Source organism: Leptodactylus fuscus, chromosome 3 (genome assembly GCF_031893055.1).
Source record: "Leptodactylus fuscus isolate aLepFus1 chromosome 3, aLepFus1.hap2, whole genome shotgun sequence".
Taxonomy (NCBI): Eukaryota; Metazoa; Chordata; class Amphibia; order Anura; family Leptodactylidae; genus Leptodactylus; species Leptodactylus fuscus.
The window spans coordinates 91,435,996-91,461,262 of NC_134267.1; the positions used below are offsets into that span (position 1 = coordinate 91,435,996).

Here is a 25,267-nt window from a genome sequence, read left to right on the forward strand (position 1 = left end):
TTTTTTATGTATTGTCAATAAAGTATTAGGCAAGAGGTACACAACAACTTTGGCTGTGACCCCTGCCATTGCCCTGCAAGTCCTTCACTAATGTAAGTGGAGTCACATTGCAACCCCCACGTTGCTGAGACTGTAACTATAATTTCTAGTTGCAAAAAATGCAACAAAGCAAACATATCTTGACTGCCGGGAGCTGCAGCCAAAGTTACTGCAAAGCCATAGCTTATATGATGATTCACAAGTCCGAGTTTCTCCCGTGCAACTTGTCTTTGAAATATGCAGTAAGGCCCAGAAATATTTGGATAGAGACACTCTGCATTCCACCAAGTGATTACTTTTAGGGGTTGAACAAAATGTACTCTGAAACGTTTAGGAATTGCAACCATTTTTTCTATTTCAGAGTTCAAAAGTAATTGGACAAATTATTAACATAAATAAAATGTTAATTTTTAATGCTTTGTAGAGAATAGTTTGTAGGCAATGACTCGCTGAAGTCTAGAACTCATGGACTTCTCCAAATGCAGGTTTTCCTCCTTTGTGATACTCTCAGAAATCTCAATTCATCAGCTATTCCTTTAAGGTTACGGTGTCAACCTGAGAAGCTTCTGCAGTATCAGTAGTTCCCTATGTTTGTCCAATTAGAAGCTGAGGCATATAAAAAACCCTTTCCTCTTGAACTAGGTTGCCTTCTAATATAGTACTTTAGTTTGGCTCTGAACCCTGATTATTTGTTGGATTGCTTTATTCTGACCCTTGGTTTGTTTTTTGTTATCTGTTTGTCTGCTGATTATGCTTTGGACATCACCACTCGAAACTGAACCTTGGCTTTTTATTGGATATCCATTTTCTCTCCTGATTCTGCCTCCGACGTGATCTCTTGGTACTGACCATTTGTCTGGACATTTACTCTTCTGTTTCAGACCTGCCCTGTAGGTTCTGGTTTCAGTTAGTGATTATTTCTTGTACGGTTTCTGGTGGTGATATCTTGAACCCCAAATTCTGCCATGTGGCTAGCACTGGTGAAGGTGTCTATCAGCACTGTGATAGATTTAAGCTGCAAATGTACTGCTCTCTGTTATCAGTCAGATCTTGCTAATATTTGCTCCTGGATGTTAATCACACATGCTTTGTCAGGCCTTTACTACAGTTGACTTCAGTTGTTGCTTGTTTGTGGGACTTTATTCCTTAAGTTTTGTCTTAATGAAGTAAAAGGCATGCTCAAGTTGGGTAAGATCTGATGATTGACTCAACCATTGCAAAATATTCCACTTCTTTACCTTAAAAATTTTGCAGTATGTTTTGGGTCTTTGTCCATCTGCACTGTTAAGCACCGCCCGGTCAACCTTACTGTATTTGATTCCCAAGCTCACCAGTTTTTGGTTTTACATTGACAGTGGATGGTTGGATCATAGAAACAGCTTCCAAATACAAATGCCACTCCTGGAATCAACTCCAGACCTTTTACCTATTTATGCTAGGTTAACACTAGAGATCGGTATAGATTATAATGGTTTCTGCAAACTTTAAGCAGAATGGGGGACAAAAACTCCAAACACTAGTGTGAACCTAGCGTTAATTGATGCTCGATTGATAATGGAATAGCCCATTCAACCCATTAAATAGCTTTGGAGATAATTGCAAAATTAGTTTTGATCCAATGAAAAATAGACAGCTACATATTACAGAGTTGTAATTCCTAAACATTCTTCCAATTTGGATATGAATACAAATTAAAGCTGAGAGTCTGTACTTTAGGCCCCCATTGACTATATACAGTAACAATATCTGAATACAGCTAATATGGCAAAACACCAAGTATTTCCGGACCTAACAGTTTTTACACTTTTGCAGAAAATCTACATAGTTTGAAGAAGTAGATGTATATTGTGAAAAATTCACCAAGCACCTTACTTATGGGACACCATTATGAAATTTTTCATGTAATGTTTTGCACAATATACCTAAAAATTCTGGAATGTAAATAAAACACAAACAAGCAAAGACATACTGTATAGCACATCCTAAAATTAAAAAAAAAAATTCAGGATGTGAAGAATTTATATATGTCATTATATCTATAACTACTGTACTTCACATATCTTCTCAGAATTAAACAGACCATAAACAGCTACAATCCAGGTACCATTAACCCCTTCAAGATCTGCACTGTCTATTAGTTTATAGTTTATGTTCAACACCATAATAGTATGGCACGGTTTTGCCATGGACACAAGACCACAGGCTATGGACACAGGAGCACTGGTGGATTTGCCCCCTGGATGCTGTGATCAATAGCGATCATGGTATCCGGGGGTCTGGTGGCAAAATGACCCTCCTCTGTCAATAACATTGTGGGCTTCGAGGGGGTGTCATGGCAGCCAGGAGACCAAGCGACGGCCTCCTGACTACCTATGCACTTTACACATAAGGAATCTATGTGTTATGTGTTGCAATGCTATATATTGCAGTGCATTATACTGGAGAACGGAGATCCCAGGTTCAAGTCCCCTTGTGGGACAGTAAAAAGTATAAACAAACATGTTAGGAATCTCCATGTACTTATAAGCCTCCACTATCCAAAAAACAGTGTTATTTATCCCGTATGGTGAATGCCATAAAAAAAAAAGATATATCACAGTGTGGAGAATAACGTATTTTGGTCACCTCACTTTTCCCCAAAAAATAAATATAAAATAAAAAGTGATAAAGTTATACATACCAAATACTGGTACTAATAGAAAGTACAACTTGCCCCGCAAATAAAGAGTCCTTAAATATTTCTGATATAATACGCTCTCACTTAACTATGTCAACAGAAAAATAAATACGTTATGAATTTTGAAAGCCAAGGAAGGAAAATGTGAAAAACGTCACCGAGCATTAATGTACAAACTACCCTACATCCTAAAGGGGTTAAACACTGAAGTCACAGAGCCAACAAAAGGCCTGGGTGAAGGAGGTGATTTTCTATGTGCAACTGCTTCCACTAAATGTAACAGTAGCAATAAATAATAATAATAATAATAATAATAATAGATCTTGTATTATTTTGTCCACTTATATAATGTCATCATATTCTACAGTGCTTAGGAGTCTCTGTCCCATATAAGGCTTCCAATGTAAATTCCCTATCAGTAGGTCTTTGGCGTGTGGAAAGAGACCAAAGTACACAGAGGAAACCCACGAAAACACGGGGTGAACATAAAACCTAGGACTTAAGTGCTAACCACTGAGCCTCCATGATGCCTCCTTTTGCCTCTCCCTTAACCAGGAGGTAAAACTTTTCATGATGCTCTCCAACTACAAATGAGTACTTCACCTCGAATATTAAACCTAGAAGATTGTGTCTTGTATGCTAGATGTAGACTACAGCCCTTATATTTTTTCTTTAAAAAGAAGGTGAAACATTAAAAGATTTAGACTATAAGGCGGAATACACAGTGTATTGGCTATAGCAGAAACACCATGGCAAAAAAATGCTGTGTATTACCATACCTGCAAAGTGGATGGGATTCTGGCTAATCTCACATTGCAGAAAAAAAAATAAAAATGTGCAGGGAAATGCTGCACCAGCTTCTAACTAATCAAAAGCTTGTTTAGTCTCCATCATGTGAACTGGAGTCTTCAGCTGCAGCTACCGTATGCGTCAGGAGCGATCATGGTTTGAAAGCAACCTTATTTGTAGGACATATCTTTTATATGAGTATTTCCCATCTGCAGAATCATATTTAAAATTGGACCTTGAGCCAACTAAAGTGTTTTACACAATACATTGCTTTATGTATCTTACTCCATTTGTCAGATACAGATTAATATTTCTCCTCAGTGTTTTCACCTCATTGCTTAGGTTTCAGACCATGACTGGCTTTAGCTATGTGCAGCCTGTGCAGTCACACAAGCCATCAGCTGCCACTCACTAAAGTGGACGCAAGAGTGTTGAGTGCAGACAGTGAGTACCAAATTGCACTATTCTCTGTTACTGAGCCACAGCCCACACATCTCACCTGATGCCTCCTGCCAATGCAGTGTTAGATGCACTTTTGGCTACCCATCCCATACCCCCCAACATGTGATTTCAGTTTATATTTGCGATTTAACTTCATTTCGATGAAAAGGCACATGGCATTCACAGTGGCACACAGCCTGTGTGCACCGTCTAGTCTCCTCCCCTACATGCACCTGCAAGGCTTCTGTAGGAGGAAGGTGGAGACAAGAAGATGCACATAGGCTCTGTGCCACTGTAGACTCTGTGTGCTGCATCAGTTCTCTGAAGGTAGACGTTAACTATGCAGTTCATTACAGCAAGAGATAGGGGGAGGATTATTACCTGTGTGAGGGGAACTATTACAGCAAAGGTGCTCCCCACAGACAGGTAATAGCGCACTCCACATAATGGTATAACTTATGTAGGGGATAATATTTCCAGTGGGGGCACTATTACAGTAATAGTGCCCCCAGAGGTGGTAATCCCCTCCCACATAGATAATATGACCCAAGGTAATATCCCTTTAAGATAAGTAATTATATTACAAATGTGGTGAGGGGACTATTATCTGTGGGGACAATATTACAGTGTGGATGGTGGAACTACAGAAGGAACTACTTCAACCCTGAGCCAATTTCTCATTGTATTCGAAGCAGGATACTGAAAAGTTAAGGTAGAATTCCACCTCCAATTTCTCTTCCATTTCTTTTGAACATACCCTTATTTTGCAGGGGGTACTATTACATTGTGGGAGCCACAGACTGTTGAATGGGGGCATCCATGGTCTAAAGCAGACAATAAATGACGGTGCTCTTTTACCACTTATGGCCCTTCAGTGTCCATCAGTTCAGTGTCTCCTTGATGTTCAGTTGCCATTTATTACTCTTTTAGTGTTATATGCTATAGGGACAGTAATTGGCAAATAGGCATGCAAGGAGGCACTAAATAAAAGGACACATAGGGGCTGGTCACATGGCGGAAAATGCAGAGGAACTGAAGTGGACTTTCTCCTAAGAATGCTCTTCATTTTTGCCCCCCCCCCCCCCCCCGCGGGTTCTATTAAAAACAATGGAAACAAAATCTGCCTCCAAATCAACACAAGAATCGGCCACAAAATATCTGCCTCCCATTCATTTGAGTAGGAAGCAGACATGCCTTTTTTGCTCTAACAGAATCAGATAGCAGAAAAAAAAAAAAAAATATTCAGGATGGTCATGTGTGATTTAGATAATACAGTCCATACCACGACTACATTTTATATTCCTTCTAGCCGAATTGAACTCATTGCATTACAGTGATAACCAAATCATATGAGAATGGGACAGTAGTCCTTACAGCATTGTAGATCATACTCATGCACCGAGTTCAGCCAAGTCAAAGTCTTCTGGAAAATGTGTCCCTCACATGGACTCTATTACCCAGACCAGATATGGCCATCTGAGTTCATCCTTAGGAAATGCAGCTTAGTGAGCAGATTCAGATTTCTAAGAGTCAGAAACTAAGAGCTCTCTACAGCTTGGCGTTTCTATTCATTAGCACGGGGCACTCTCCATTCATTGCATTATTTTGGAGCAAAGTAGCTGGAGACTTGAATTACTTGCATATCTCACCCAAACTGAACAATGTATGCTTTTTGCATGTCTGTAGAGAGAACATGCAACCAATGAAGTCCAATAAAATCATGTTTACAGCAGCCTTTGCAGTGATTTTAGTAAACAATCTGCTGTGTGAAAGAGGGTTAACTACAAGAGAGTACTTACAGAGAGAACAGAAGAATGCAGGTACTTTCTATCCTCTGAGACTTGTCAGAAACCCAGCCATGATTTCTCTGTTATGAACAGGTTTTCAGGTAGGGACACTACATGTAAGAGAAGATAGCACGGCTACAATAATCAAATCTTGGCTGGGTTTCAGAGTATAGAAAGTTTTGGAATTTCTGATCATATACAGTGGCAAATTGATCAAGACAAAACAAAATCCCAACTGATTCTAGGCTCATGCTAGAGTTGCCGCTCTGTTGATTCTGGTCCTCCGACCACAAAATAGCACCTGCAGTCTAATGGACCCCATTGACTATAATAGGGTCCGTTGGGTATCTGTCGCTTGAAAGCTGAAATCAGCAGAGCCAAAAAAAATTCTCCGTGCAGGATTTTTTCCTCTGACAATTTTTAGACCGGAATTGTAGACATGTGAACGTAAGCTAAGACGGCGAGGGAGAACCTTTAAAACGCTACAAAAATTTCAATTATATATATTTGTAATAATATTTAACTTTTATATGTCAACAAATATGAATGTGGTTATGTTGTTGGAAAAACCCTGTAAGACTTGTAACTTTCAAGGTTTTATTTTAACAACATATTACTTGTCTACTATTTATGGTTCATGTTATTTCTTGAATAATATGTAGAATGGAATGGTGCCCTTACTTATGCCCTGGATGAACATGTCCCGATATATGTGTCACGAAATTGGCAGCTTTCCACAGTAAATTCTCACAATTATATAATTCAGATTATAGATTAATATATAATCTCATAGTAATCTATTCATCCTACATGGGTCTATCTGCAACTACTTAGTGACTCTTTTGTAAAGTTAACATTAGAGATACATTAGAGGGCAAACCTCTGAGTTTTATTTCTATGAATAGAGATGAGCGAGTACTGTTCGGATCAGCCGATCCGAACAGCACGCTCCATAGAAATGAATGGATGCACCTGGTACTTCCGCTTTGACATCGGTTGGCCGCTTAACCCCCCGCGTGCCGGCTACGTCCATTCATTTCTATGCGAGCGTGCTGTTCGAATCGGCTGATCCGAACAGTACTCGCTCATCTCTATCTATGAACATTCGTGGTTCACCTACAGATGTAGTTTCAGACCAAACTTGTTCCATCCAAATCAAAACTGCTATTATTATACTCTGGTTTCTCTTTAGACCAATGAGTATAATAAGCAGAGGCCCAGAGAGGGTGAGTAAACAGAACAAACAGTCTCTCTCATCTCTCCTGTGTGTCAAGGAGTGCCTGACATCCTTCTCACACCCCATCTGGACTCCAGAATGATGTCATCAGCTGCGGGGACCAATGAGGCCCATGACGCCTGAGGCTGCTGACAATATTGAAAAGGCTGGAAGAGGCCTGAAGAGAATGAATGAAGAGACCCCAGAATATAATAGTCATTTGTGGGTTGAAAATCCCAAAAATGTTTTCCCAAATCAGAAATGTTTGGAAAATTTGTAACAAATCCAGCTGGTTATGAAGCAGTTTGCTAATTCCTAGAAGATACACTTGTATTTCTGGAGACTATAAGTATATGAATATATCACTGATATGCAATGGGAACCACCATTTTAAATGTATGAGAACTAATTTGAGTTAGCACAAAAAGTATATAGTATTGTCTGTCATTTCTATTAGGGCTCCTTCACACCTGCGCCCCGATCTCAGTTTTGAAGGTTTCCGTTTCCTGCCCGAAACTGGACAGGAGACGGAAACTTGCAGTCATTTTTCAAACCCGTTCATTTGAATGGGTTTGGAAAGTGTCCAGCTGTGAGCGTTTTGTGCTCTCTGCGGCGAAACCGTGGACACAAAGTTGGACATGCAGGACTTCGTGTCCGGTTAAAAAAAAAAAAAAATGGTTTCGCCACGGAGAGCACAAAACGCTCACCGGTGCTCATGGCCGGACACGGTCTGCCAGGTTTCAGTCTTCTGTCGGCAGAAGACGGAAGCCTGAAAACGGAGATCGGGCGCTGGTGTGAACCCAGCATTATCCTGACAGTCTGTAGTTCAAGGCAACTACAGTCTCATGTCAAATTGTTATATGAATATTTATGGAGGGGAGAAGTGCTAATGACTTACTATTGAAGACATTTACATCACTACTCATCTCTAACTAATAAGTTTTCTACCCTACAGTATAAAGGCTTACAGCATTTTTATAAGGGAAAAATCCTAACATTTTCCATAGTTTTTGCTTTTGACTGTTATGCTATGGTTGGCTTCATTTAGTTTGGATTTAATATGATAACTTTACAGACCTTATCCGAAACAAAAAAAAATTCCTACTCTTGACCAGTTTTCATAACAATCCTTGTTGTCCCTGACAGCATATTTCAGTACACAGCCTGCTTATTCTATATTAAATGCATTATATTGCCTCTAGATCCAACAGGATATATTGGCAACTAACTAATAGAAGCAAACTTTTAGAAATTTATATTGACTTGTAGACATTTGAGAAACTGAACAACTGTTTGTCTAAATTTTGACATTAAGAGCACAAATGTCTAAAAAAATCATGGGATGCAATATAAAGGAGAGAAAAAAAAATGGCTGGATTGTTACGTATATTTCGGGTAACACCTACCAGTCAAAAAATAAAACACAACTTTATCGTTTCCACGATTTAACATGAACAATTGATAGGTGACAACTGAGAAAAATAGTGAAAAGCTTCTACGTGATTTGACAATCATTTATCCCATATAAATCACAAGTTTTAGGGTTATGATTTATTTAGAATTAGTGTCAAAGTTAGAGAAATGTTTTGAGAGAATCTGTCATTTAATAGTTCATGCTTGAAGAGATTGGGATCTTAATTAAAAACAGATTTCTTTGGTAATACTATTAAATATAATAGGAATACCACAACTGCCCATGTAGCTGAGAAGGAAATGCTTAGGAAATAAACCAATATATTCAATGTAAAAGAATGGCAAGAGAATTCTTCTGAGAATATTACTCAGATTCCACATATTGTAGCTGTCCAGATGTGTCAAGAAAAAAATCCAACAATTTAATAAAGAATATTTAAGAATATTTAAGAATTCAGAACCTTCCAGCTACTTCTAATATCCGATTATTGGCACCAGGTATAGATAAAACTGTGTTTGAAGGGAAGGCAAGAACCATATCCAAGTCCTTTATCTTTTCCTCTACATGTCAGAGTATTGACACAAAGTCTAGATTAACTATAGTATTATCACCACACTTTACACACTCCTTAATCCCTAATAACTGTGCTCATCACAACTGTCACACTTCAAAGAGTATATATCCCAAGGCACAAACTACATGTCAGTCACTAGAAAAGTATCCCGTATCGGATAATGGGTTAATGGCTTCAGTCTTGAGTACGTAGGAGTCTATCATGGCCCCTTATATTAAAAAATATAACGCATGTATCTCTTCATACACAGCAGTTAAGAAACTCAGTGATCAGGAGTTGTGCCATAACATTAAGGCTGGGAGCGGACAAAAATAAAGGCGTCCACATAGAAAACAGGCGTGTGGAAGAAAGCTAACACCATGTAATGTAATATTAGTTTTGCATTGTATAGCAAAGTATTTTATTGAGGCATTTTGATTTACTAGTCACAGATCTTATCTTTCACAGCTAGCCACACTGACTCCTGGTATTAATAGAGCTTTCTTAACCCTTTTTTGGAGCTGTAAATGTAGAAGTACAGTACAGTAGGTAGTCTATTCCACCTCCTCAATAGACTGGAAAAGTTCCATGCTTAAAATAAGGGAAAAGTGACCTAATACAAATTCTATTTTTCACATTTAAGGACGTCGTATTTATAACCTAATTCAATAATAAGTATGATATTAATATTCTATTATTAATGATTCACGTAACACATTGCAAATACATTTGAGTCAGAAGTCTGCAAATTAGTGTTATTGTGATAAATGTTACAATATGGTTAATTCATGAATTACACTGCATTACATTAACATAAAATTAGATTCATTTTTTCATTTATTGGTTATTTTTCCAAATACATGAAATCTATTTCACAAAGAAAGTCAAGGAATGGGATAGATGGAAATTCTGTTTAAAGCTTACAACCTACAGAAAATGAAATGCAATGCATCACCTTAATAGACGGTTGCTATCTGCATATGCACTCACTATGTATCTGGATACACATAATGATCCCCACTTAGTGAGATACTGTAAGCTGATAAGACACACTCACTTCAGGTAACTACTAGAGCACAAACCATAGAAAACAAGCATGTAACAGAATCTAACTGCTCGCCACTTATAAGACGCAAGAAGCTAAAGCAAAGTGTGTACATGTTTTCCTACAAAACTAGACTCTAGAAAATGTACTTATACACCCTGCAAAGTATTGTGACTTATAAATTGCTATTTCAATCTAAGCAAGTTCAAGAATATTGCTTGATGCGTCTGAACTTCTTACATTTCTTTTTACGATACAAACATTTGTATCACAACAAACCATCATCTTGCCTCACCATAACAAAAGTATCTGAAATAAGATACATTTTACGACTACAAATTATGCACAAGTGAACAGGCACAACAGACGCACTACAGTGAATATATTATACCAGACGTTACATAGTACATTTTAAAAAAAAACAAAACAAAAAAAAAAACAAACAGGATAATATAATACGAAGTTAATGCGTTAATGTAAAAACTGCAATATCTCAATCACTATAGATGCATAAAAATATGATATTAATAAGTAGCAATGCAGAGTTTCTCGGATATAGAAGACTATAGGAGGGCTGACTTTGCTATTTGGTAACCTTTGCAATGTCACAGTTTATACAGGACCACATTTACCCTTCTTCATTACCACATTGTTCTAACAAGAAAAAAAACATCTCTACTACTGGCCTCAGTTAAGTATAGTCCATTCTAATAAGCCAGGTATAATACGGTACATAAACAGTAAAGAAGCAATAACATATCGCTTAGTAAACAGTAAACTCACCTTTCAAAAGTTCAAAAACATCCCAGAAAACATAAAAACATATCACCAGGAAAGATTATATCCAATATCCCGTGTAGGGATAATACAATCCAAGTAAGTGGCGGTAGTAGTGGAGCAGGTATTGGATTCCGGTATCACAGGGTCCTAGTTTAGCTGTCAGTATAGTCTTGACTTGAGCAGGAGTGAAACGCGTCCTCCCTGAGCTGTCACTCTGCTGCCAGCTCCCTGCAGTTATTTAAGTTAACTAAAGAGGTGATCTAGATAGTAAACAAGTCCTGTGCAAACCAATGGCTTTCCACACCCTTCTGTTTATAGTAAGATGACTTGTGCTCAGAGGTCACTACCATCAACAGCTCCTGCCTTTCTGTGGCTATCTGGTGTGCTGCATATACCCTAAGGCTCTCTTTATCAAGCCACCTTCCTGAGACTCTGCTCACCGGCTGTCACAGTGACACATCTGTTCCTTATTGTTTAAGATTCCTCTAAAATGTGAATGGGGTCTATGAGTAAAGGTCCACTGAGTGTTGTAATTGTAAATGTAGTGAGTAAGCGGAGGAAACTGTATTATGCAGGCAAACACTGCTCTCCTTTTTTAATTTCTGGCATTGTGTGCGTTCAGAGAACCAAAGACTACCTTGTTACTCTATGATAAATCATACAGCAGTGTTCTTACAATCATTATTAGATTTAAAAGTAATATTCTTACAAATATAACATCTGCATTTATAAACAAGACAACAAATGTCACACAATTGCTTGCTTTGTAAGCCGTGGAAACAAATATCAGCCAGCATTAAATATTATAAGAACATACCGCATACTGGCGGTATAAAATGTATTAAATGCAGTTCCACTGACAATAATATTAACATTATATACTAAAAACACTAATATTGCAATAACAAGATAAAAAGTTTAAAATACAGTTCCTTGATACACTATTGTAAACAGTAGTATTTTACAGGTGTCTATATTACATGTTATGTTATACTGCAAGTCTAAATCTGCTCCAGAGATGTTTGTATTTACAAGATACAGACAAATTTAATATTATATTATGTATTTCATTGTAGAAACCTTTGCCATCCCTGAACAGAACATTACAATGTATCCTTCATACAATTTTCACCAGCCATATGAAATATGGATGTCTGCTACCAGAAACCAGATAGCTATTATATCTTTAGGTTTTGCTGCGGCAAGGAGAGGAGACAGGGGACTCAAGAGATGTCAAAGAGCACAGTGCTGATTCAGAAGCCACCCAGGAAGATTTCTTAACCCATTGACTCCCAAAGACATCACATTACACTATTCAGCCTTTATTTGCCAGTAGAAAAGGAACAATTCTTTCCCAGCATGCACAGTTCCATTCCCATAAAAATCACATTTCCACCCATGTTAGTGTAATGAATAGCATATACCATTATATCTGTACAACTATATGGCTAAGTGATCATCGTAGGCAGTGAGTCATCTAGACAGGTGCATGAAGCTCTAGGCTAGAAGATGTTATACCTTCACATAATGTGACCTACTGTTAAAGGACAGCCATACTGTAGGGAGGCTTTCAGGATTCAGGATAGTTTTCAATCAGTTTGGCAGTAGAGACAATATCCATTTTCATACTCATCATGATGGGAACTACAATGGAGCTGTAATTTGATCGGCATAACACATGACTAACTTCACTTGTCAGCAACTGGATAACACACATTTCATTTTCAGGCTTTGCTGCTGTTATGAATTGCTTAAGATTGCAACTTCACAAATGGATCATATCATTTGTATCATCATAAAACAAGGGGCTTTTAGTCTGGAACTATGTAAAAAGTTGCTGCAAAATTCTGCATGTACTATAGACAAGACCACCGCTCTGTTCTGTCATGATCCCCTTAAATACACCCAGGCGTGTACCATTAATTCTACTTCCCAATAAGTAAATTATTTGTCTGCTATTTTGTTAGCACCTGACCTGTCACAACATGACAAATGGAGACCCATCAGTCAACCATGATTGGTAGAGCAGATGCTTAAACCTGTCCTTTATAACATGAACATGGAACATACAGCTCTTCACAAGACTAAATAGTAGGGAGAGGGAGGTATTCCAAACGCGGAACTTATTTTATGTCAACTATATGTAGAATATAACAATAAAGTTGGGCTATGTAAAAAAAAAATAATCCAAAAGCCTGATGTTGAGTGTTCTTGGTCATATTTCATAAACTGTTGTCTTATTACGTGGCCTAAAATCAGCTCTGAACGATGGTTATGTATCAGATAGGATAATAACGTAAATGAAGGTTATTATATTTGGCCATTATATACAGAGGTTATCTAATATACTTTTATCATTCCTTGCAACTCGTAAACTCCCCAATACAAAATCTATCTGTCAGGGTCCTAAACTAACATACATCGGTAATAGCACAGATCCCCTCATACAGGGCAGACGGACCTTTTGCATCCCCTGATTCTCCATGTCTTGATTCGTTCTCTATGTCTGCATTCTGCATAATTCCTATTCACAACTACACAAAACGAAGCAACTTCAATAATAAAAGTATTGTATATGAGAAGACTATTGTTATATATATTCTAGTCATTCCATTCACCCATTTGGAAAAGAAAAAAAAAAACAACACTGCAGAAAAGCAATTTTACCTATGTAAACTATTTTCCCAGTATCGTTAAATACCACAGAAAAAACACATAGAAAAATGCAGTAAAAATGCAGTAAAAACACATGATGTGTTTCTTCTGCATTTTTTCCCCCAATGATTTTTAGCTGCCTTCCGCAACATGGGGCCTTGGCCTACAAGTTTACAACAAATACAACAACAACAAAAACCCTGCAAAACCACAAATTGTAATAAAAGACACTATTGCATCCAGTCCAGTGAATGACAGTTTTTACCCAGTTACTGCAAAATGAACACCTTGAGAGATTTCACGTACACCGTAGCCCAGTCTTCCATGTCATGTCAGTCTATTGTTACTTGAAACATAAACTGATACTTAAGGTCTCAAGGTGGCGCTCTTTCCCCAGATGACTCCAGACAGCTTGACCGGCCCAGAAATAGTCTGAGTGAAAGTTACACCTGCAACACATTTTCGGCACCAGTTTTTGTCACCACTACAATGTTGAAATGACAGATAGGCATCTGACTTGGGTTAAAACTCATAAAACATGATTGATGAACTCTGTGAGTAAGCGGTGGCAGTTCAGATTAAGAAGTGACTGCCATTCTCTGACAAGGCCAGTATACCACAGCTTTATTCTTAGACCCATCTCCCGGGACTGTGGGGGTCATTAATAAATATTTATGCTCAAGCATCCTATTCTTGGGGGCTTTAAAATCCTTAATGACAGCCTGTGAAGATTAATAGGAGCTCTAAAATTACATGCAATATATGGAAAGAGATATTGGACATAACAAGCTAACATTATCTGCAAATTGGATTCCTATTGTCCTTCACTGTACAGATAATAACAAAGATACATCTCTTTACATTTGTCCATAGGGAGAACAGGGAGAAGGATATACTGATGCACAAGTAACTTCCAAGAAAAGACAGCACATTATTTATAATGTGAATACTAGCTTAATGTCAGTACAAAACCATAACCATCAACAAACATAACTGAGAAATACATATTTATAGGTGATGTCCACAACTACATGGTTGGTTTATCTTTAGGATAGGGTATTAATATGAGATTTCTTTGGGTCCGACACCCAGCCCGGAGTAAGGAGTTTCACACACCATTTTGTGATATGTTTTTAATGATAATTAGGAATACCAGTATATCGGAAAAAGGATGAGAGGAAAAAAAAGGAAAGTAACAATATCCCTGCTTTTTTGCAATTTATGCTCTATAACCTTGAAAAGAATCAGTCACTATTCCCGACTTGTATAATTTAGTCTGCATGCTTATCAAGTTCAACCTGTCTATGTATTTTTGCCTTTTTTGAGCCAAAGACAAAAATGGATCCAGCAGATAAGTGAAATATAAGTCCTTCCTTATTTTTTTTTTTCCCATTTGTGAATCCACTTCTGGTATTATCTCAAAAACCTGCATGAAAAACTGCCAAAATAGATGTGGTGTTTTCCAAAAAACTGCTTTATCTAAAATCAGCCTTTAGCTGCTTATGCACATTCTTAACACATTTCACAATGTACTTGTAAGCATTTTTGGAGCTTGCAGATTGCTCTAATAGCCCCCATTATGTAGCATCAGAAAGATACCTTAGAAATATCTTTACTGTGTATCTACAAATAATGCTAGATCTAAGTGGTATCCCAATACTATATGTGATTAATAACAGCCAGCATACAATGAGATGCGACTAAAGCCAAAAACTACTATATAATCTTAAAGTTCATTCTGAAGTATATATGAAGTTAGTAGAGCTTATAAATGCAAAAACAGCTGTACATTTAATGCCCAACTAGAAACAGTTTCTCATGAAACATTACAGCTCCATCCCAGTAAAGCAATATATAATGCATTCACAGTTTATACAAATTCAAGCATGTGCCTATTAATTGAGAATAGAACTATTTTTTGTGAGTGAACATTTCTTCCCACAATTGACTGATACTGAAAACTACTTCAAAAGAAGCTTTTCTATTCAATACCTGCTTTTAGCTGGAAGGAGGATGTCACTGGGGATGGGAAAGGAGTGAAATGCAATGACACAATGCTCAGTAGCCACTGCCGCAGCTCATCTGATAACTATTGACTGGCAAAGAAAGGTTCCTATTGTGTTATGAATAAATGCATTGTTCCAGGAGAAGCAGAGTAAAACACCTAGAGCCACCCACACTCTACTAGTGCTGTATCCCGTATCTGTATGTACAGAGCTAATGACTGCACCATGGAAGACTTTCAGTAAGAGATCTAGTGATTCCTGAAGGATAAATCTAGCATACCTTACCTTGCACTGAGGCTAGATGTAAACAACTGAGGTGCAAAACTGACAGTCAAAAACATCCACTTTTTCACAGCCATCTTACATCCAAGGGGCACCCATTTTTACAGATCCCCCATATATTTCAGTATATGGAGGGATCCATGAAAACAGCAAAAATTAGAACATAACCTATATTTTGACGGCCCATAACAATGGACCATCCAATTAATGCTGCCGTGTGATGGCCATTAAAAAAAATATCCTGTTTTGGGGAAGGTGTTTGTTCATGGGTTTTTTTTTACATTCATATTGGAAAAAGCAATGGTTTTATATAAAAATTAGTCTGTTTTGAGGACCTGTAAGTGCACCAGGCTTGTTATTTTGAATAAAAATGTGTATGTGACAGTATGCCTTGTTAGAAAACTGATGATGAAGAAGTTGCTTTTTAAAACAAAAAGTCACTGAAAATGATACCATTATGGGAGCAGAATGTCACACCAACATGGCGCTGGTGGGGTTGTTTGTTTAATTCTTTCTTGTTATTATACCAACAGTGTGGCAGCACTAGTTACAGAATTTGAAGAAAAAATTGTGGCACACTGTCAGTGTGTCTGCCAGTTAAAAAGTGATAAAGAATTGATTTTAAAAATAGCTACCAAAGTTATACCTTTTTTTTTTTGGATCAGAGGTGGCACCAAAGAGATTTCAAGATTTTCTGCCACACTGCCAGTGCCTGTCCTGCCAATTGAAAAAGCTGGAATATCTTCTGAAATGTAAAGGATTCTATGACCTTGAGAACAGCGATTGGCAGCTGGCAGAGAACCTGGATTATCCTACCACTTATCCCTTTATGAAAGTGACAATTTACAGAATTTCAAGAAAAAATTGTGACAGTCAGTTTATGCCTACCTGTTAAAAAAAAGTGATAAGGAATTAAGTTTATAAACAAGCCACTGAAAATTATCCCTTTATGGGAGCAGATATGGCACCAAGGAAGTGAAAGTTGCAGAATTCCAAAAAAAAAAAAAAAATTCTGGTTCACTGTCAGCATGCCTGGCCTGCTGGATCACATTGCTGGAATATCTTCCCTCACAAGAACAACACTTAAAATACAGAAGAGAACTTGAACTGGCCGGCCCTTAATCAGAGCAAATGCCACAACATACAGTTGGCAAAGTAACAATTTATAAAGTGTGCTTGGCAGTTGAAAAGTGATAAAAAATTAAGTTTATAAAAAAAGCCACAAAATATTATCCATTCATCGGAGCAGGTGTGGCACCAAGAAGTGACAATTATAGAATTTTATGAACAATTTCTGCCACACTATCAGTGTGCCAGGCCTACCAGCTGAAAAAGAGTGGAGATGTAGATGAAAATGCAGAAGTTGCTATTCTTCTTCCACAGCTCATTGCTTCTCATTGCCACACTGTAAACATTTTTGTAAGATATCAAAAGGATGACATCATTAAGTTTGCTGAGGTTTCCTGCATGTAGTAATCATTCACTCCCTTCTGCTGCTCAGATACTCCACATTTGCCACCAAGCAGTGGCGTAACTACCGCCATAGCAGCAGAAGCAGCTGCCACAGGGCCCGGGACATTAGGGGCCCGGTGACAGCCGCTACCGCTGCTATTATTATACTCGGGGGGTCTTTTCGGACCCCCGAGTTTAACGATTGGCAGACCGGGAGAGGTAAGAAACATAAAAACACTGTTGCTTACCTCTCCACAATCCGTACAGGCTTCGGCCTAGTCGTCCGACGTCATATGAGCCGGGCCTGCGTCCCTGACGTCATTGAAGAGTGACTACTTCGGAGGCCGACAGCGTAGGAGCCGGGAGATAGGTGAGTAACAGAGTTTTTTTTAGTGTTTTTCTCCCCTGGGTCTCCGATTATTATACTCTGGGGTCTGAAAAGACCCCAGAGTATAATAATTGTTTATGGGTGTTCATTATGGGGCATAATACTGTGTGCAGGGGCCACTATGGGGGATAATACTGTGTGCAGGGGCCACTATGGGACATAATACTGTGTGCAGGGGCCACTATGGGGCATAATACTGTGTGCAGGGGCCACTATGGGGCATAATACTGTGTGCAGGGGCCACTATGGGGCATAATACTGTGTGCAGGGGCCACTATGGGGGATAATACTGTGTGCAAGGGCCACTATGGGGGATAATACTGTGTGCAGGGGCCACTATGGGACATAATACTGTGTGCAGGGGCCACTAAGGGACATAATACTGTGTGCAGGGGACACTATGGGGCATAATAGAGTACGCAGGAATGCGTAGGAGGGGGCCGGTTGAGGACATTGGTGTCGGTCGGTCGGGGGAGGGGGCATGTCAAAAGTTCGCCATGGGGCCCCGCCATTCCTAGTTACGCCTCTGCCACCAAGGCTAGAAATGTTTGCTTTACCTTATAGCACCAAAATGAGGAAAGGAGAGTAGAATAGAGAGAGTAGAACAGAATAGTTTGTCAGAAGCACATGGCTAGCGGAACCCATGTAAAAGTAATAGCTAGGAAGCCATTTACTGACTTTATCAGTAAAAACAATGTAAGACACTGTAGACAGTCAGATCACAATATAGCAGGCTACACTAAGTAATTGCAAATATGAAACTGTATAACAAAAAAATTGGTCAATTGTATAAAAAGACTGAGATTATTGGCAATGAAAGGGTGATCTGTCCAGTGTATGACACAGGGTAACACAAAGTCGGACATGCAGAACGTTGTGCCCGGGGCCCCACGGGACAAAAACTCCGCAGTTTGCCCGTGGCGGAAACGTTGCACGAAAAATCATGGTGTTATACAGTAACTGCAAAGTGGATGGGATTCGTGCAAATCCCATGCTCACTTAGCATTTAAAACCGCAGCGCAGACACGCTGTGAGTTCCAAAATCGGCGCGGTTTTGGAAAACACAGCATGTCAATTATATCTAGAGAAACACTGCTGGCCTTCCCGTAGACATAATTGTAACAGAAAGTCTGCGGAGGACAACTCCATGAACTTTCTGTTCAAAGTGCTGTGGGAACAACCGCGATGCACTCCCGCCCCAGCTTTTCCTGCAGCGCTTTAGCACTGCGTATCGTCCCGTGGGGCCTTAGCCTTAAAGTGCACAAGATTTACAAACAGCATTAGGAAGCCTTCACACGGAGTAATGCGCCACTCATTTTGTCCCAAATACACGTGTAAAAATACACATGTAAAATCTAGTAAGCCATTCAGTCCAATGTTTTTTTTTTTTTTCGTATAATGCACATAATTTTGTGCGCGTAATTTTGCGCATGTAAATTTACGCACGTTATACAAAAAAAACATTGAACTGAATGGCTTACTAGATTTTACACGTGTATTAGGGACAACATGAGCGGTGCGTTACTTAGTGTGAAGGCTCCCTTAAGTCACTTTGAAATATCCGGGACAGTTTGGCTGTCTATTTCTATTTAAGGAAAATTGTTCTTTTTCTCCATACCATGTACACATCTACTTTCATTTAGATTGTAAGCTTTGCTACTATTGTAACAGCAGACCACAATGATAAGTGACTGACTCCAAATTGGATTTACTGTATCTTGTAATGAGCCATTTACCTGTACATCCCACTCGTGACAAAACTAATTTGGGAAAATTTATTAAGACTGGTGTATCATATGTCAGTCTAAATAAACAGCATGACTGCTGCAACCTCTTCTTAAGTCTGTCGGACATCCCTGTGCCAGAACGGAAATCTATACCAGGTAGGAACTGGCGTAGATTGTCATTGTAACTCATGGCAGAAAACTGGCCCAGTCCACCCACATTCAGATAATGGGGTGGGTGATACACTGATCAGGTCTTGTGTTGCATGTTTGGATCAAGAACGAACCTTGTACGAAACGTACACCTCAATATCATCCGCCACAGCACTGAATGGAAATTTTCATTACTCATGGTCTTCAATGGGGCTCAAAATCTTAATTCCCTATCTCAGATGCACACACTGAGACCAGTTGACCTATTAATATGTGTGTGCAAAAAGAAAAAAAAAAACATGGCCCGCACATCCCAACCTTATACATTTATCCAGTGCTTCTCAGCAAATTTTACAATACTGAACATGAGGTTCTTAGTATACATATTGATCAATGTGCATAAGCCCGCTAGCCACTTGCACAGCGACCGCCACACAGTGCCCGCAGGGCGAGCGACCCAGTGGTCCGGCAACATCCCTGCCACCAGACCAAGCCCCCAGATTCTGGACCGCGCCACCCCACGGGCACAGCACCACAGGAGCAGCAGACACCATGCAGCACCGCACCATGTGAACAGATCTCAAAAAATTCAGCTTACCAAATTGCCCTAGTTGGAGGACTAAGAGCAACAGTAGTGGGAGGGTCCCTTTTTGCAGTCTCCTGCTAATTAAAAACACCAGGGCAAAATGGGGGGAGTACTGGTACCAAGGCAAAAAAAAAAAATGGTGAAGGAGGAAATGTATCATACATTTGCAAAAAGAGAAAAACATGGCCCGCACATCCCAACCTTATACATTTATCTAGTGCTTCTCAGCAAATTTTACAATACCGAACATGAGGTTGTTAGTATACATATTGATCAATGTGCATAAGCCCACTAGCCACTTCACGGCGACCTCTTTATAGTGGGTCCCTACTCTACTGGGCGTGGCGCTGCACAGCGACCGCCACAACCGCAACACAGCGCCCGCAGGGCGAGCGACCCAGTGGTCCGGCAACACACCTGCCACCAGACCAAGCCCCCAGGTTCTGGGTCGTGCCGCCTCACGGGCACAGCACGACAGGAGCAGCAGACACCACGCAGCACTGCACCGTGTGAACAGATCTCAAAAGATTCACCTTACCATATTGCCCCATTTTTTTTTGGTTTTGCCTTGGTACCAGCACTCCCCCCATTTTGCCCAGGTGTTTTTAATTAGCAGGAGAATGCAAAAAGGGACCCACCTACTAGCTCTCCGTCCTCTGACTCGGGCAATATGGTATGGTGAATTTTTTGAGATCTGTTCACATGGTGCGGTGCTGCACGGTGTCTGCTGCTCCTGTGGTGCTGTGCCCGTACAGCGGCGCGACCCAGAGACTGGGGGCTTGGTCTGCTGGCAGGCTGTGTTGCAGTTGTGGTGGCCGCTGTGCCCAGTAGAGTAGGGACCCACTATAAAAAGGTTGCCGTGATGTGGCTAGTGGGCTTATGCACATTGATCAATATGTATACTAAGAACCTCATGTTCGGTATTGTAAAATTTGCTGAGAAGCACTAGATCAATGTATAAGGTTGGGATGTGCGGGCCATGTTTTTCTCTTTTTGTACTATTAATATGTGTTTGTGGTGTTGGAGGAAATCCACACAAACATAGAGAAAATATACAAAACTCTATCTAGGTGTTGTCCTCCTCAGTAGATTCAAAACTAGAACCCCTGTGATGCAAGGCAACAGTGCTAACCACTAGAGATGAGCGAGTACTGTTCGGATCAGCCGATCCGAACAGCACACATGCACGCATTGAAATGAAAGGACGTAGCAGGCACGCAGGGGGTTAAGCGGCCGGCGTCAAAGCGGAAGTACCAGGTGCTTCCATTCACTTCAATGCGTGCGTGCTGTTCGGATCGGCTGATCCAAACAGTACTCGCTCATCTCTACTAACCACTGAGCCACTATTTTATACTTGATGGAAGTTTTAGTTAAACTTTGGTAACACAAGACTTTGGGGTGACATGGGAACACTGAACATTATGACATCATGACACTCGTTGTGCTCATGTGACTGCTGGTTGCTCAATCACAGGCCTCAGCGGTGACCCCTGCTGCATGACATCATCAGGTGAGCACCAGATGCTGCAAAAAGGCCCAAAGGAGGAAAGGGAAGGCGAGTATGATTTTTATTTTTATTTTTTTTACCTTTCCTGGGCGTCCACCCATTTGTTCAGTTTTATTTAAAAAAAAAAAACAATTTGGAATATGTGTTTCGAGTCCAGCTTGGTACGAGTCAGTTCAGCCATCTCTGTTCACAACATGTCTGTGTACTAAGGCTTCCTATCCCCTGTCAGTGCTCCCCACAAATGAATGGTGCCCCCTTTGAGCCACTACCTTACTCCACAGAATCAGTTATTGAATATATACTAACCAACTCCAACTTTAGGCTAAGGCCCCATGGAACGATCTGCTAAATGACTGCAGGAAAAACTGCAGCTGGAACACATCACGGTTCTTTCTGCAGCCCTTTGAACAGAAAGTTCACAGAGATTTCCTTTGTGGACTTTCTGTTACCATTGTATCTATGGGAAAGCTGCCGGCGTTTCTGTAGATATAATTAACATGCTGCGATTTCCAAAACCACGCCGGTTTTGGAAATCGCAGAGTGTCTGTGCTGCGGTTTTAAACGCAATGTGGGCATGGGATTCGTATGAATGCCATCCACTTTGCAGTTACTGTATAACTCAGTGATTTTTCCTGCAGCGTTTCCACTGCGGGAAAATCGCAGTGTTTCTTGCCCATGGGGCCCTAACCTAACCTGTGTAACTCCAGTGCAACCAGAAGACAAGGAGTATAATTTAAGGTGCACAGACTGTCAGCCATCAAAAGAAAATAGGAAGGAGATCAAGGAAGTTTAATCATCCTGGTGGTAAGGGTGACCTTCGGCTTATGGACCTTGTTGCAGCTGTGACCACTGTGATCTCTATAGTTACGCCAGTGTAGCTCCCTCTTCTATTAAGCCTGTGCTGACCACTGTAAGTGCAAGCGCAAGGTAAGCAGCATCTGCCACCTCGAATCTCCATGGATATGGTATTATATTTATATTACTGCCATAGGTAATAGGGCAGTGTATAATAAGCACTTCCCTTCCTAGTACAGAAAGCTACCATTGCTTAATACAGTCAGTCAGAGCCATAAAACAATACACAGTCATAACCTGACGCCACATGACAAGCACTGCTGAGTAACCAATGTGCTTTCTGTTACTACAGAGGACCAATCAGCACTTCTCTTGCATACCGCCCAACCGTCCCGATTTCCGCAGGACACTCACGCTTTCCTACCCCTGTCCCACTGTCCCGCACAGCTCCCTACATGTCCCGCTATGTCCCTTTAATGATTTACTGATCAATCATTCCTCCGATCACCGCCTGCTCTTATAACAGATAAGAGGCTGCAGTGATCGGAGGAATGCTTTACTATGGTTCAAGGACCTTGTGTGACATCACACAGTCATGTGACTAGATGGGCGTGTCAGTGTCCCGTGCAGTAAAGAGAGATGAGATCTGTGTAAGGTACTGAGAAGGAAAGGGAAGGGGGATCTGAGATGCAGGATGGAGATAGAGAGAGAGTGTCTGTGTGTGTGTCTGTCTGTTTGTATGTGTCTGTCATTATACTGGGGCAGAGATGGAGGGGGGACATGAAACTGGGGGCAGATGAAAGGGGATATGAAACTGAGGGAGAAATGGAGGGGGGGGGGGAGATAAAACCAGGGGCAGAGATGGAGGAGGGGACATGAAATGGAGCAGATAAAGGGGCACTTAACCTGGGGGACAACTGGAGAGGGCATTTAAACCATGGGAGAAGCTGGAGGGGGACCTTTCTGCCTCTAGTTGCCCCCAGTTTAATGTCACCCTCCAGCTACCCCTACGGTTTAATGTCTGCTTCTAGGTGCCCACTGTTTAATGTCCCACTTCATCTTCCATTTATTTATTGCCCTCTCCAACTACCCCCATTGCTAATGTCCCCATCCAGCTGATACAGTTTCATGTTTAAACTGAGGCACCAGGAAAGGGACTTAATACTGTGGGGCAGTTGGAAGGGGGACATTACATTGTGGAGACATATAATGTGCGGGTGACTGTAGAAGGATTATCCTGTGTCGGGACATGAAAAATGAATGAGAATGGAAGAATGCCCGCCTGACTCTGATTGAGTCTATAATGTCGCTTCCCTGTGGGAGGGAAGGGGGGAGGCCCTGAACCAGCAGTCTGTCTATTTTCTTTACAGTCACATTGCCCCCTCCCCAGCACACCTGCCTACTGCCTCCATCCTGCCTCCATGGGAACATACTATGTGTCTCAAAACTATATTTAGTTTTTCCCTCTTATGTGCTAGATTTGTTTCTATCTGCCTCCATCCTATGCAAAGTCCTTTCCAGGTGTCTCCCACACAGAGCTCGACCCTGTTATCTTGTGTCTCCCCCCTCCCTGCTACCTTCTTGCTTTCTTACACCCATACTGTACACCAGGGATAGGGAACCTTCGGCCCTCCAGCTGCTGTGAAACTACAACTCCCAGCATGCTCATTTCACTTCCATGGGAGTTCCAAGAAGAGCAGAGCAAGTATGCATGCTGGGAGTTGTAGTTTTGCAACAGCTGGAGAACTGTACGTTCCCTACCTCTGCTGTACACCTATCCTCCCTGTGTCCACCCCTCAAATTATATTATTATTTCAAATGATATTATATTTATATTCAAAATAAAGGGGCTCTATTGCCAGCAGTTAATAGTCCCAACAACAGAGTGCCCCCACTATTAATAGTGTCAGAAAAATGGCCCCTATTATTGATAGCAGAGTAGAGTGGAATAACAGAGTGGCCCCTTCTATGTAAAATGCCATCCAGAGTACCACAGTGAAAATGCCAGCAATACAAAGATGTAACTTGTATTTTCTGAAAGACAAAAAGGAGATAACGAGCGGCCCTTGGTGTGGCACTGTTGTATGACAGGTAGGTAAAGCAGAAATAAGGCTTGTATTTTCTGGGCTTAAAATGCAAGCTTTTATTAAATTGCAGCATTTACAAGGTGTGGGTGGGATTCAGCCAGAATATCATCCACTTTGCAGCCAATTTTAGGCGTTTACGCTATGTGGGGACCCAGCCTTAAGCATCCAAAATTTTATAGTGCATTTCCTGCCTCATCCAAAGGTGGATATTCTCAACTCATATTGCAGCACTTAACAATGCATTAATGCAGTATGAAAAATAACATTCTGTCATCCTGAAGCTCCTATTGTTGCTCCAATAGGTAATAACTATGACATCACTGTACACCATTATAAAATATGATATCTACAAAATGAAAACCTATAATAGTTACAAGGAATGGATACGTAATACCTGAATAAGCTGAAAAGGGACCCAACCCTATTAATGACTACACAGTAATGTGAACTGCTAAAAGTTCCTAACCTGTATTAATGCAGTATGGCCTTAAGTGATGACCCCACCCAAAGCATTTATATATATTTTTTTTCAATTTCCCATGAGAATGATTTCAAATAAAGCAAGGTTGAAGGAAATATTTTATTTTATTGTATTTTCACAAAAACACTTTACTTGGTTGAGAGTAGACGAAGTATTAAAGTATTAAATTCTGGTTTTTAAAGTACAATATGGTAACTTTCCATGAAAATTCTGGAGTCTTTAGGGGCAAAAAATAACACTAGAATAATGCTCACGAGAAAGATTCACAATAATGCTGCACTACAGGGATAAAGTGATGTCACAACATTGGAATGATGTGCACAGTGTTGGTATAAAGCAGGCATAAGACACTCAGCTACTGTATATCACAGTACAAAGATAATACGCTCTGTGGTATCAGAGTACAAGGC

At 40.2% G+C, this 25,267-nt stretch overlaps 1 protein-coding gene across 6 annotated transcripts in view; it reads right to left on the minus strand.

Annotated features, from left to right (window-relative positions):
- Positions 1 to 25,267, minus strand: part of EYA4 (EYA transcriptional coactivator and phosphatase 4) — a 195,689-nt gene that overhangs the window by 100,963 nt on the left and 69,459 nt on the right. The window lies entirely within an intron of this gene.